Raw genomic sequence first — 12241 nt, forward strand, 5'->3', positions numbered from 1 at the left:
GCTCTTCTTTCAAGCTAGAAAGCTCTTTAATTCCACTCAGCAATTGTTTTCCTTTTAAGAACTTTGTTTAAAATTATTATCACAGTCACTTGTTGATATCCGTTTTCGCTTCAATGCGTGCACCTTTTTTCATCCCGTAAAAAAGTTGTAACATCGTCAACGTGTAAAGTGATGACATGTATTCCAGTTATTGCTAATATGATTTGTTTCTTTGAAAAAAAAAAAAAAAAAAGAAACTTGGTTAAAAATAATATACCGTTCCGGGTCCTGGCGTTCTTTCAGCAGCGGAAACAAATTCTTGGTAAAAGTGGTGTATATGTGTGTGCCAAATGAAGAAATATATTTCGTTTCACTTTATACAAATGAGAGTATATGCATGTGTCACTAAATTTGTAAATATTATTTATGCTCGTCTGTATGTGTGTATGTGCAAACATGTATGTATGTACGTATGTATTTATGTATGTATTTATATGTGGTTATGCCTTACATCAATATTGGACTGTTTCTTATAAGCATATAAATATATATATATATATATATGTATATATATATATACATATATATATATATATATATATATATATATATATATATATATATATATATATATATATATATATATATATATATGTATATACAATGTTAATTGCGTACACGAAATTAGCCAGACATGAACTGGTGGGAAAAAAAAAGTCTATAAGTTCAGGAGAGAGGTATGTCCATGTTGTTCCAATAGTTATTTATTACCATTTTTTCCTTTCTATAGATTCTTTTCCAGAGTGCCTCTTCCTGTCTCCTGTTTCCAACCCCCACTACGTTTTCAATACTCGACCACATGTTGAGTCCCGTCTTCTTTCTTACATTTCCATCCTCTCACACATTTTCATTTTCCCCTCTCGTACAATTTGTTTTTATCTTTTTCTTTCTTTCTTTTGTTTGTAAAAAGAAAAGAAATTCTTATCATCCCAATGCTTTCTTTCTCACCACTAGTTTTGCTATTTTTACTTTTAACCAATGAAAATACAGCAAACTTTCTTTATCTACTACTACTACTACTACTACTACTACTACTACTACTACTACTACTACTACTACTACTATTGTTGTTGTTATTCTAATTTCTCTTCTCTCAATATTACAGAATCCATGTTTTGCATATTCAATATATTACATTATACACACAACATTCACTCTTCCCCTCTCCCCCTCTCTTTTTCTCTCTATATTCCACAAGAGTAACAATACAAAATAAGAACTGGACTCCTAAGTTAAGTGTGAATAGACATTCCTCAAGTAGATAGATTTAACAATATGTGCACATGTATGTGTGTGTATAATATATATGGTGAGAGAGAGGAGAGAGACAAAGAGTGATAAAGAGATAGATATAGATATATCTATGTATGCGTGTGTGTGCTGTGGGCATATATATATATATGTGCGTGCATATATATGTATGTATGTATGTGTGTGTATGTATGTCTGTTTTTATGTCAGTTACGGGATATTTTCTGCGCAAATAATGTAGTTCTTTATAATTACTTCCAAACAATTTCCAGTACACTCGCCTCCGATCGTGTCGTATAAAATTAAATTTACATAGAATGCAACATTATTTCAAAGTTGTTCCTGATTTTTTTTTAGCTTGGAAAGGAATGCGAGTGTCAACTTATCCGACACAACAATCCGATACTACCTGAGTGTTTGTTGCTATCCCGTCTTCGGCATCCATTTTATGGATAAATGAAAATATACGTAAGGAAGTTTGGAAGAGTTTGTTTTCACGTATTCGTATATATATATATTTGTGTATGTGTGTGTGTTTGAGTGTGTACGTTTGTGTGTAAATGTGTATGTGCGTGTGTAAATATAAGAGGAAGCGCCAAAATATCACCTGTATTGTACGTGACACACTGACTTGTTAAAAAAAAAAGTGAAAAATCATAGGAATTAAGAGGGGAGCTAAGGAAAAACGAAACGAGAGAATCGTTCTAGTAGTAAGATGTTGGAAATAGAAGAGAAGGAGAGAAAGAGAAGGGAAGGGAGGAGCTAAGTGGAGCATCGTAAAAGAAAGAAGGAAAGAAGGAAAGAAAGAGATTTGTGGAGCGGGAGAGGGATGTGGAGATGGTGGAAGGAGAGCAAGGAGATAACATGGAATAAATGAAATGGAATACAGAAGCGGAAAGAGGCGGAAAGAGAGAAGGAAAGTGAAGACGAAGTTTTAACAAAGAGAGAGAGAGAGAGCGGGGAGGGAGAGATGGAGAAAGTGAGAGGAAGAGATGGAAAGGGAGAGAGAGAGAGAGAGAGAGAAAAGAAGGAAATAAGAAAAGGATGGATGCTATAATATATATATTTCTCGTGTAAACTTGTATTGAAAGAGATATAGAAATAGTTAGAAAGAGAGAAGGAAGGGAGCAGGAAAAAGAAAAAAAAAGAGAGTAAAAGGATGAGAGAGACGGGGGTTAATTGATGCTGGAATGATAAATATATATATATATAGTTAGCTAGAGGAAGATATAGATAGAATGATAGAAAGAGATAGATAAATAGATAGAGAGAGGGGGAAGAGAAAGAGATGATTATAGAAGATCCGAAACAAGCATAAACTATGCATGCATGTGGCATGTGTATGCGTGTGTAGGTGGTAGTATATTTGTATGTGTGCGTGTATATATATATATATATATATATATATATATATATATATATATAGGTGTATATATGAATATATTTGTGTATGTCCATGTATATATGCGTCTCTGTGCGTGTATGTGTATAAGGTGTATGTGCATATATGTTTATATGTCAGTTGTATAAGTATATATTTATAGGTTTCGTATGTGTGTATGTACATGTGTATATGTTTATGTGTTTGTGTGTGGTTATGTATGAGAAGCTATGTGTGTTTTAATAAGCATTAACAAACATCCATACAAAAAAAAATCAGTGTCTTCCACCAAACTTTTACCTCTATAACTCTCAACACCTTTCGTTGTTATATTTACTTACATCATACTTTATTGACTACCATATCTTATTCTCTACTACTCTAGAGCTGCGACTTTCAAGGTACTGGTAATTAACAGAGTTGACAGAATCGGTAAAGTATCAGAATTTAGTTAAGCAAATTTTACGTTCTCAGTTCGAATCTAACGCTGCCAACTTTCCAGGGAGAAAAAAAGTATTAGTCAGGTTCTTGGATTCGATATTCTTATTTGCTCAGTACCACAAAATTCGTATACTGGTGCCTTTCTTCTTCTTCTTCTTCTTCTTCTTCTTCTTCTTCTTCTTCTTCTTCTTCTTCTTCTTCTTCTTCTTCTTCTTCTTCTATTTTGTGTATTTGCAGTGACTTTTCTCATTTTATAGAATATTTCACTATATTCTGTATTGTTCTTATTGTACTTTATACGGTGTCCATTGTTTAACTCTCAGTCCCCCTCCTACTAGTCCTTGGAGGCATTTAGTGTATTTCACTCAGTCGCAGACATACAGGTCAAGTTTTCGGTTTGAGGATATGTCAGTTTTGTCCCACAAGTTTCCGTTGGAAGCTTTCAAATGGTTATAGGTGATACCCATTTTCCTCTGAGTAAATGTATGGAATCATAAAGAAAAAAAAAATGGAAATAAAATTGTCTGCATACACTTGCCTAACATTCCAAGTTTATTCTATAGAAATCATAACCGTCTACTGCATATTACTAATATTGATTGCTAACCCGGTTAGAAAAGGTGAATACATTACAAGGAGTTGAGATATCGAAGCTAAAGTAGTCCCCAGTTATACTTGAAGTTAGAATGTAAAAGGGGGTGTAATTAAACATAACAAGGTATTTAATCCGGCGACTTTAGTAACTGTGCAATTATGCTAGTTATCGTTTCAAGCATTAGACATATTGTTCTAAATTCTATTAATCATTTCGAAGATTCTATTAACTTTTAGAAGTATTTTCGGAGGAATAAAATAGAAATGTTTTTTTTACAAAGAAGAAATTTCTTTCTTTCTTTCTTTCTTCATTTAAAACTTTCTAAATCTTTCTGAACACCAAAAGAAAGAGGTATAATCAACAAATGCATCAAACAAAATACACGCAAAAAAGAACGAAAACAATAATTTCTGTAGGATGTTATATTTTTATGCAGCTCGTGGGGTGAGGTAGGGGTAAGACAGACGAAGGTTGTCGTGGTGGTGGGGAAATGAGAGATAATGATGAATTATTGATAATTTAATTTGTTAATCAATTGTAAAGAGACAAAAAGCTAGTAAAAGATTGATCAAATTAAAACAAAAGCTGCAATAGGTGCCGAATATCCTTAAGTCACGTTGGCACATATATGATCTTCCTTTTCCAATCCCATTCTTTCAAAAAATAGCAATATTCAATCGATCGCAGTCGCTCACCTGCCTAGTAAGATGGCGGTTACATGAGGATGTGCAGTGGGAGGGTGTAAAATTAAGAAATAATTATTGCATTGATCGACAGAGCTAGGGAAGTGAGAAAACCAACATCGATAAATAAATGAAATTTTTTGATTTGAAATAGAAATGATAAAAAGAAATATAAACAACGAAATTAAAATGCTACAACAAAAAGAAATGATACAAGAAAAAGGTTTTGAAACGAGAAAATCAAAGAAAAAATGGATTACTTGAAAACTTTATGGAAATAGCTGAGATGGATACATATGGAAATGGCGTAATACATCTTACCTTTATAACCACTTTTACTTCTACTATTTTGTTTTTAGAGATCTGTATTTTAAACAGACCTAATTTTTATTGATAACTTACATTTTAACATTTTCCAACATTTAAGATTTCCAACAGATTGTTCGCGACACTGTGAGGAAACTTTTCCTTGGCTGTTTATTTTTCGAAACATTATTAAAGAAAAACTGCTTCTTCACACAGCAGGGTTCTAAAGCTTTCTATTCCACCTAATAATACTTCCCCTGCTAGTCTTCTACTGAACTCCTCAGTCGACCGACGAAATTTCTATGTATCAACTTTCTATCTACTTATTTTCCCTAAAATAACTTCCAATGACTGATTTCATGCATACAAATTCGACATAATTGAGAATTTTTAAACTTAAATAATATAAATAAATAATTATAAATAATTGAATATGTTATGCAAATAAATAATGTTTGCTATGTTCAATTGCATTCGTATTTTATTAAGACTAAGGGGTTACTTATGTCTGTGTTCAGCGGCTGAAATTTTCAAAAGCATTTATTTTGTTTTTTTATATATGATTTTATGATTTTACATACTCTGTCTTCCGAATAAGTCGAACATGTCAATGAGTGCTACTGATTCACTTAGACAAGTTCTAGAGCGAAGCGATTTAATTTACTAAGTATTTTTCTTGACAGCTCTTAAAATATGACATCACAAAAAGAAACTGTTTTGTTCTTTTTTCTTCTTTTCTTCTTTTTCTTTTATCGATTACCGTCCCAAATACAAAGAGTGAATATATAGAACTGTTAACAATATTTAAATCAAGAATCTTTATATGTTATTCGTTCATTCTCATCATCACGACCAACATCATCATCAACACCACATCCAAACACCCCTATAACCACCGTCATCGTCATCATCATCAATACCACCACTATCACCATCGTAGTCAAACTTTTTATTATCATCATCATCATTGTCTTACTCTAGTCTTCAATACCCCTCAATCACCCTAACTCCTGCTACATAGCTTTACCGTTCATTGATTTTATCCAACTATTTCTTGATCTGCACAAATGGATCGAGCAAAACATCCATGTCCATGATTCTTCGTCCTCGCCCCTCGAGTTATTCAATTATAAAATATTATTTGAATTGCTGTCAAACATTAGGAAAGAACCAGAGAGGAAAATTGCATTTACTAAACAAATTTCAACTCAGGAAAATATCAAAATGATTTCTTTAAAGGCAGTTCATTGACTACACTGGAACCAGTATGCACGCCACGGCAGCTTGTTCGTTGGTTCTTACAAATATAACTTTTATTAGCGTATGTGAATATATATATGGATAAAGATTCATGCATTCACACACACACACACACACACACACACACACACACACACACACACACACACACACACACACACACACACACACACACACACACACACATATAGTTTCTGATTTAAGCACAAGGCTAGCGACCCAGTAGTTGCCTGGTATCGAACTGGAAAGAATAAAAGGCAAAGCTGATTCTGTTGAATTCTGAACTCAAACCAGAAAGACACGGACCAAGTACCACAGTGTATTTCGTCCGACGCCCTAACGGCACTTCCAGCAAGTTACGTCAAACGCACATACATACGTGCATACATACATACATACATACATACATATATATATATATATATATATCAATGCTTGTATTTTATGGAAAGTTGTTTATAAAAGCATGTGTAGTAAGAAGCTTGCTTCCCAACCACATGGTTCCGGGTTCGCTCCAACTGCATGCCACTTTGGTTAAGTGTCTTCTACGAAGACATGTGTATAAACAAAAAACAGGTGTATTAGTTTAACGCTCAGGAAAGTGAGAAAGTCTTTTACGTTTCGAGCCTACGCTCTTCGACAGAAAGAAAAACAAGAAAATAAAGAGAAACAGAGAATAAAATACACACATACACACACACACACACACACACACACACACACACACACACACACACACACACACATATATATATATATATATATATATATATATACATGCATATATATATTTGTGAGAGCGTGTGTGTGTCTATGTATACATGTTTCTGTACCGTCTCTATCTGCAACACCAGTTTACGCGAAAATTCTAAATGAAAAATCACGTAATATTTGCGTTTTTAGACATTGGAGAGGTACTTCATCAGACTTGCATCAAAGGTGTGCTATAACATTGTGCATCCTTTAGACCTTGTTGTTAGGAAAATATCAAGAGGAAATAAAAAAGAAAGTGTTCAACCCCTTTAATTCCAGATATCATTTCTATATAAATTACATTCTCAGAGGCACAAGTGAAGTTGGTTTTAACTGTGAATCTCTCTGCTTGTTTGAAAAGTGACCTCTGAGAATCTAATTTATGTAATAACCTGCTCGGGTTGTGGACATGACTATATACGACAGACGAGTATCACATTAAGACGGAGAACCACTCTACATAAAGAGCAGGTCCTGTCCCGCAATACAGACAGATTGCATTAAGTGAACACATAGAGAGATGTGCAGGTAACACGAAACAAAATTTCAGAGTTTTCTCCTTCTACAATTACAAGAACGTTTAAATAAAGAAAATTTATTCATCGAAAAATACAGAATACGTCTAATTATGTACGCATAACCAACTTTGATCTCTATACATATTTTAATTTGCGATTTCATACATTGTACATATTTCTCCCTACTATTCTAGTTTTTGAATTTATATATATATATATATATATATTCCCCACCACCGAAAGATGAACAATTATCTCCCCTGTCCACAATAATAACGATAACCAATTACCCCCCACCCCCTTAGATTTTTCTACTTGTCAAATCATTCATTCATAAATTCCACACACAACATGGATAAAAAGATTTTTCAAGAAAATACGTATTCAAGTAAATTTTAATATCATGATTAGGGAAAGCGAAACCGGTCAACAAACACAATATAAGATATATTGAAAATTATATTAAAACCATGTAAAGTGTGTGCATTTTCCTCCTTTAATTTCTTACACACACACACACACACACACACACACACACACACACACACACACACACACACACACACACACACACACACACACACACACACACACACACACACACACATATATATATATATATATATATATATATAACCCCTCAGCAGCCAATATAGCCCACAACAGTATTGAGTAAACAACTGAGGAGTGAATTACATAGAGAAAATCGTATCAAAATGGTATAAGGTTATTAGAGACTTTGTTTCAACCAGCATTGACAAGTTTAGGGGTGCACAGCAAAGGAGAAAAGCAGCATCAAATATACCGCTTGCACTGACCTTTAATTCCCATTCTTGCAATATCTGCGGGCCTCTTTGCAAATTGTTGGCGTGACTCAGATGGCACATTCGACATAAGCATTTTGACCGACAAATAAAGTGTCATAGGTCGAAACCGACGGGAGAGTTCATCATATACATGTACTTAGACACAAATACCACACACACACACACACACACACATACACACACGTGTGTGTGTGTGTGTGTGTGTCCATGATGCATAAAAGTTTCAAGTCCTAATATTTTTTAACTCGATTGAATTAGACATGGTCCTAGTCAATAACGGACGACAAAAAGCTATCTATGATATCTTAGTTATCTTTTGAAAGGAAACCTATGGCTTGTTTATGTAGCTAGGTATGCAAACCGGTACGTATGCATGCATGTATGTATGTATGTATGTATGTATGTATGTATGTATGTATGTATGTATGTAAATATATTTATAAATGTATATGTATGTACAAGCATTCAAGTAACTCCGAAAGCAATGAGTAGAAAAAATAAATGAAGAAAACTTTCTTACGTTTTTGTTTATGTATTACTAATTCATAAATTCTATATCCAAAATGAAGGAAAATAATGACGTTGTTTAAAGATTTCTGTTGGCCAATTCTTGGTTCACTGCGTTTGTGGCATCGGGACTAATAAGGCTTTATCAATTCGGTACAAATGACAGGTTTGTTGTCGATGTTTACTATTATATATGCTTACTATTATACATCGTTCAAATATGTGCACATAAATGTCACACCGTTTATGGTGTTAATAGCTTCGCATATGAGGTAAGCCTAGGCAGGTTCAGACACAAAATATGCTGGTCGTTGTAGTACACGCATTATGAAAATAACTTCTTTGTACGACGACAGTGTGTAGCCGGAACTTCTGGCTGACGAGACACTGCAGGTCGAAGCATCAGTTTCTCAGTATGCTGTGAGCGAATGAGCCGAGTCTGTCAAACACACTGTTGTCGTAAAAGGGAGAAGTTTTTCTCTTATGACCTACAGCGACCAGCACATTTTGTATCTGAACCTGTCTGGCCAATTTAAGAATAAATACGAAACTTTTTCGTTGAACACCCACACACGCGCGCGCGCGCGCGCGCACACACACACACACACACACACACACACACACACACACACACACACACACACACACCCACACACACACACAATTAAATAAATACTGGAATTAAAGAGATACAAAGTTAAAGAAATCTCAGTGCTGATTTTAAAGAAACATTTCTATTTGTAGCTTGATATTCTGTCTTTATATTTCAATTAGTTTTAGCATAATATACCCATTCCGATAATGTGAGGTAAAACTTCACATTCAAAACCTTTCATTGTTTAGTCAGCTGTCATACAATGTACTTAAAGAGAAACAATTAAGAAATCCTTTGTTTTAGATCTATTTGTTTAACTTTGGGATCTTTCTGTCTCTGTGTTCATCTAAACCGTTTTATGTTTGTATATGTACGTCTGTTGAGATATACACATATATTCGTCTGTCTACTGGAATGATATGAATAATATGTAGAATTATCAAAAAATAAAAATAGGAAGGTAAAATGTCTGTTGTGAGCTTCTGAAATCGTACTACATTAGGGTGAAAAAAACCCAGCTTGTTGAATCAATTTATTTTCATTTATATAAGGAAATGTCAACAGATTTCTGAAAGAAGGGAAGTCACTTTGATTCTATTAGTATTTAAGGCATAAAGTAATACATGAGAAAAGAAAAGAAAATATAGTGTTGCTTGTCAATCTGAACATGAAGGTGGAACACAGATTAGCCCATCCTGTTACGTATGTATCTGCGTGAGTGTGTGTGTGTGTGTGTGTGTGTGTGTGTGTGTGTGTGTGTGTGTGTGTGTGTGTGTGTGTGTGTATAGTCTGTGACAATATGTGTCGTTCGCCGGAAATCCCAAAGTTATAGTGCAACTAACAGTTTCACTAAAACATGGCTCTTCGTGTACTGTTTCTTATTCCACCCTTATATAGTTTGTTTCTTATAAGAGAGGTAAATTATTTTATTCTGCTTAAATCTTAGAGCATGCATTCTCATTCGTATTCAGTTATGTTTGGTTTAATATTACTTTTGCTCCTGCAGATGTATAAATACATGCGTGCATGTATCTATCTATCTATCTATCTATCTATCTATCTATCTATCTATCTAAGATATCTGAATATATATATATATATATATATATATTTATATATATGTATACACAAGTATGTGCTTGTATGTCTTCATGCATTTCAGTATATTACACATAAGAGCACGCGTGCGCGCACACAGACACACACGGATTGATACAGCAAATTTTGTAATCGTTAACGGTGGGCGTGTGTTTCTTAAGACAACAATCTTATTGGTACCACCCCTTTTGGTTACCTCTCTGATCTACTCACTACTGCACATGCACACACCCATGTATGCACACATACATACACACACACATATATGCATATACTGGTGTGTTTGTGTGTGTATATACATGTAAAAATTCTATCGTTTCAACTTGATATATTGTAACCTTAAACTTAAGTCCGGTTGATGTTCTTATATTCTACAGTGCAGCATAGTAGCAGCTGCGACATTCCATAATGACAAGATGAGAAAAAAATGAAGTTAGAAGGGAGATACAGAGATAGGGGGAGAGAGAGAACAACAAACGTATATATATATATATATATATATATATATATATATATATATATATATATGCTGTTTAATGAATCGAGTACATATTTATACGAGCTACTTATAGTTTCATGTTCATAAGCATACATGCTCTTCACATTAAACAATATTTACCTCTCACCAGACGGAGTACCTTTTTTGTTGATCTTACTTTCGTGGAAATGTGTAGTATACTCTGTCCCTCTCCCTCTCTGTATGTCTGTCTCATATATGCATATATATTTATACATATACATATATATATATATATATATATATATATATATATATATGTGCATATATGTGTGTGTCTATGTATATACATATATATATATATATATATATATACATACATAAGTCTATCGAGGTGGACAAAGTAAGAAGAGAGAGAGAGAGTGGGGGAGAGAGGCAGGGAGAGAGTCAAACAGATAGATTGAGAAACTGAGATTGAGAGATTTAAAAGTAAGTAGACGAAAATTAAAATTCACTGAATCTGAAAGAAACAAACAAAAACAAATGAGATTTTTAGAAAGTGGGATGTGGCAAAACTTCAGTAAAGAAGAAGAGGAGAGGGGAGACCACCTTGACAAAAAAAAAAAAATAAGCGAAGAAAGAGTAGAAGAAATGACTGCAGAAGAAGCAAAAGGAGAAAAAGGAAAAGAGATAAGAGGTTGAGGAGAAGGAGAAGTAGTAAAAGTAGCATAGTGGCAGTAGGAAAATAACTGGAAGAAATGGAAAACTATAAGAAGGGGAAAAGGAGAAAAGGAAAGAGTGAGAAACAGGAGAAAGAAAAGAGAAATATTGATGAAAAGGTATGAACCTCTCCAAATAAAAGCAATAAAAAATATATGCAGAAAACGTATAAGAAATTCAAAATGAGGCAATACTAAGACTTCCGGTATAACAGAGAGAAAGAGAGGGTGAAAGAGAGAGAGACTGAGGAAGCAGGAGAAACACATACATGGCAGAGAGGCAGAGAAAGAGAGGGAGAGAGAGAGAGAGAGAGAAAGAGAGAGAGAGAGAGAGGGAGACAGAGGAAGACAGAGATGGGTGGGGAGATCAGAGTGAGGGAGATAGAGAAGGTGAGAGATTTAAAAAGAAGGTGAGATTAGAGAGGGAGTGAGTGGAAGCCGGGTTAAATTTGTAATATGAGAGAGGTGAAAGACTGCCATTGGATATGGAGTTGAGGGAGAAAAGGGAAGAGTCGATATATATATAAGAAAGAAAAACAAAAGAATCTTAAATTAATAAAACAAAATTTGGGAATGAAGGGAGGTGAATGTGGAGCGAGAGATAAAGTTATGGAAAGATAGAAAGAGGTGAGAAAGAGAGATAGAGAGAGGGGGGAGAGAGAAGGGAGAGAGAGAGAGAGAGAGAAGGGAGAGAGAGAGAAGGGAGAGAGAGAGAAGGGAGAGAGAGAGAAGGGAGAGAGAGAGAAGGGAGAGAAAGAGACGGGCAAAGATAAGTAAGATGGAATATGAGAAAGAAAAGAGGGCGTGAGAG

General features: G+C 34.3%; 1 protein-coding gene across 11 annotated transcripts in view; it reads right to left on the reverse strand.

Moving 5' to 3' along the window:
- The window catches only part of LOC106867486 (innexin unc-9), a 956248-nt gene that overhangs the window by 207373 nt on the left and 736634 nt on the right, over positions 1 to 12241 (reverse strand). The window contains exon 1 of one of the 11 annotated variants that reach the window (XM_052978612.2): positions 1 to 498. This exon is cut by the window's left edge and continues 906 nt beyond it. The exons of the other annotated variants lie outside the window; for them this stretch is intronic. The gene's annotated coding sequence lies outside the window, so the exon portion shown is untranslated. Of the gene's footprint in view, positions 499 to 12241 lie in introns of those variants that run through there. 11 annotated transcript variants of the gene reach the window in all.

This window comes from Octopus bimaculoides, chromosome 2, assembly GCF_046866305.1.
Source record: "Octopus bimaculoides isolate indiv1 chromosome 2, ASM4686630v1, whole genome shotgun sequence".
NCBI classification, from domain to species: domain Eukaryota; kingdom Metazoa; phylum Mollusca; class Cephalopoda; order Octopoda; family Octopodidae; genus Octopus; species Octopus bimaculoides.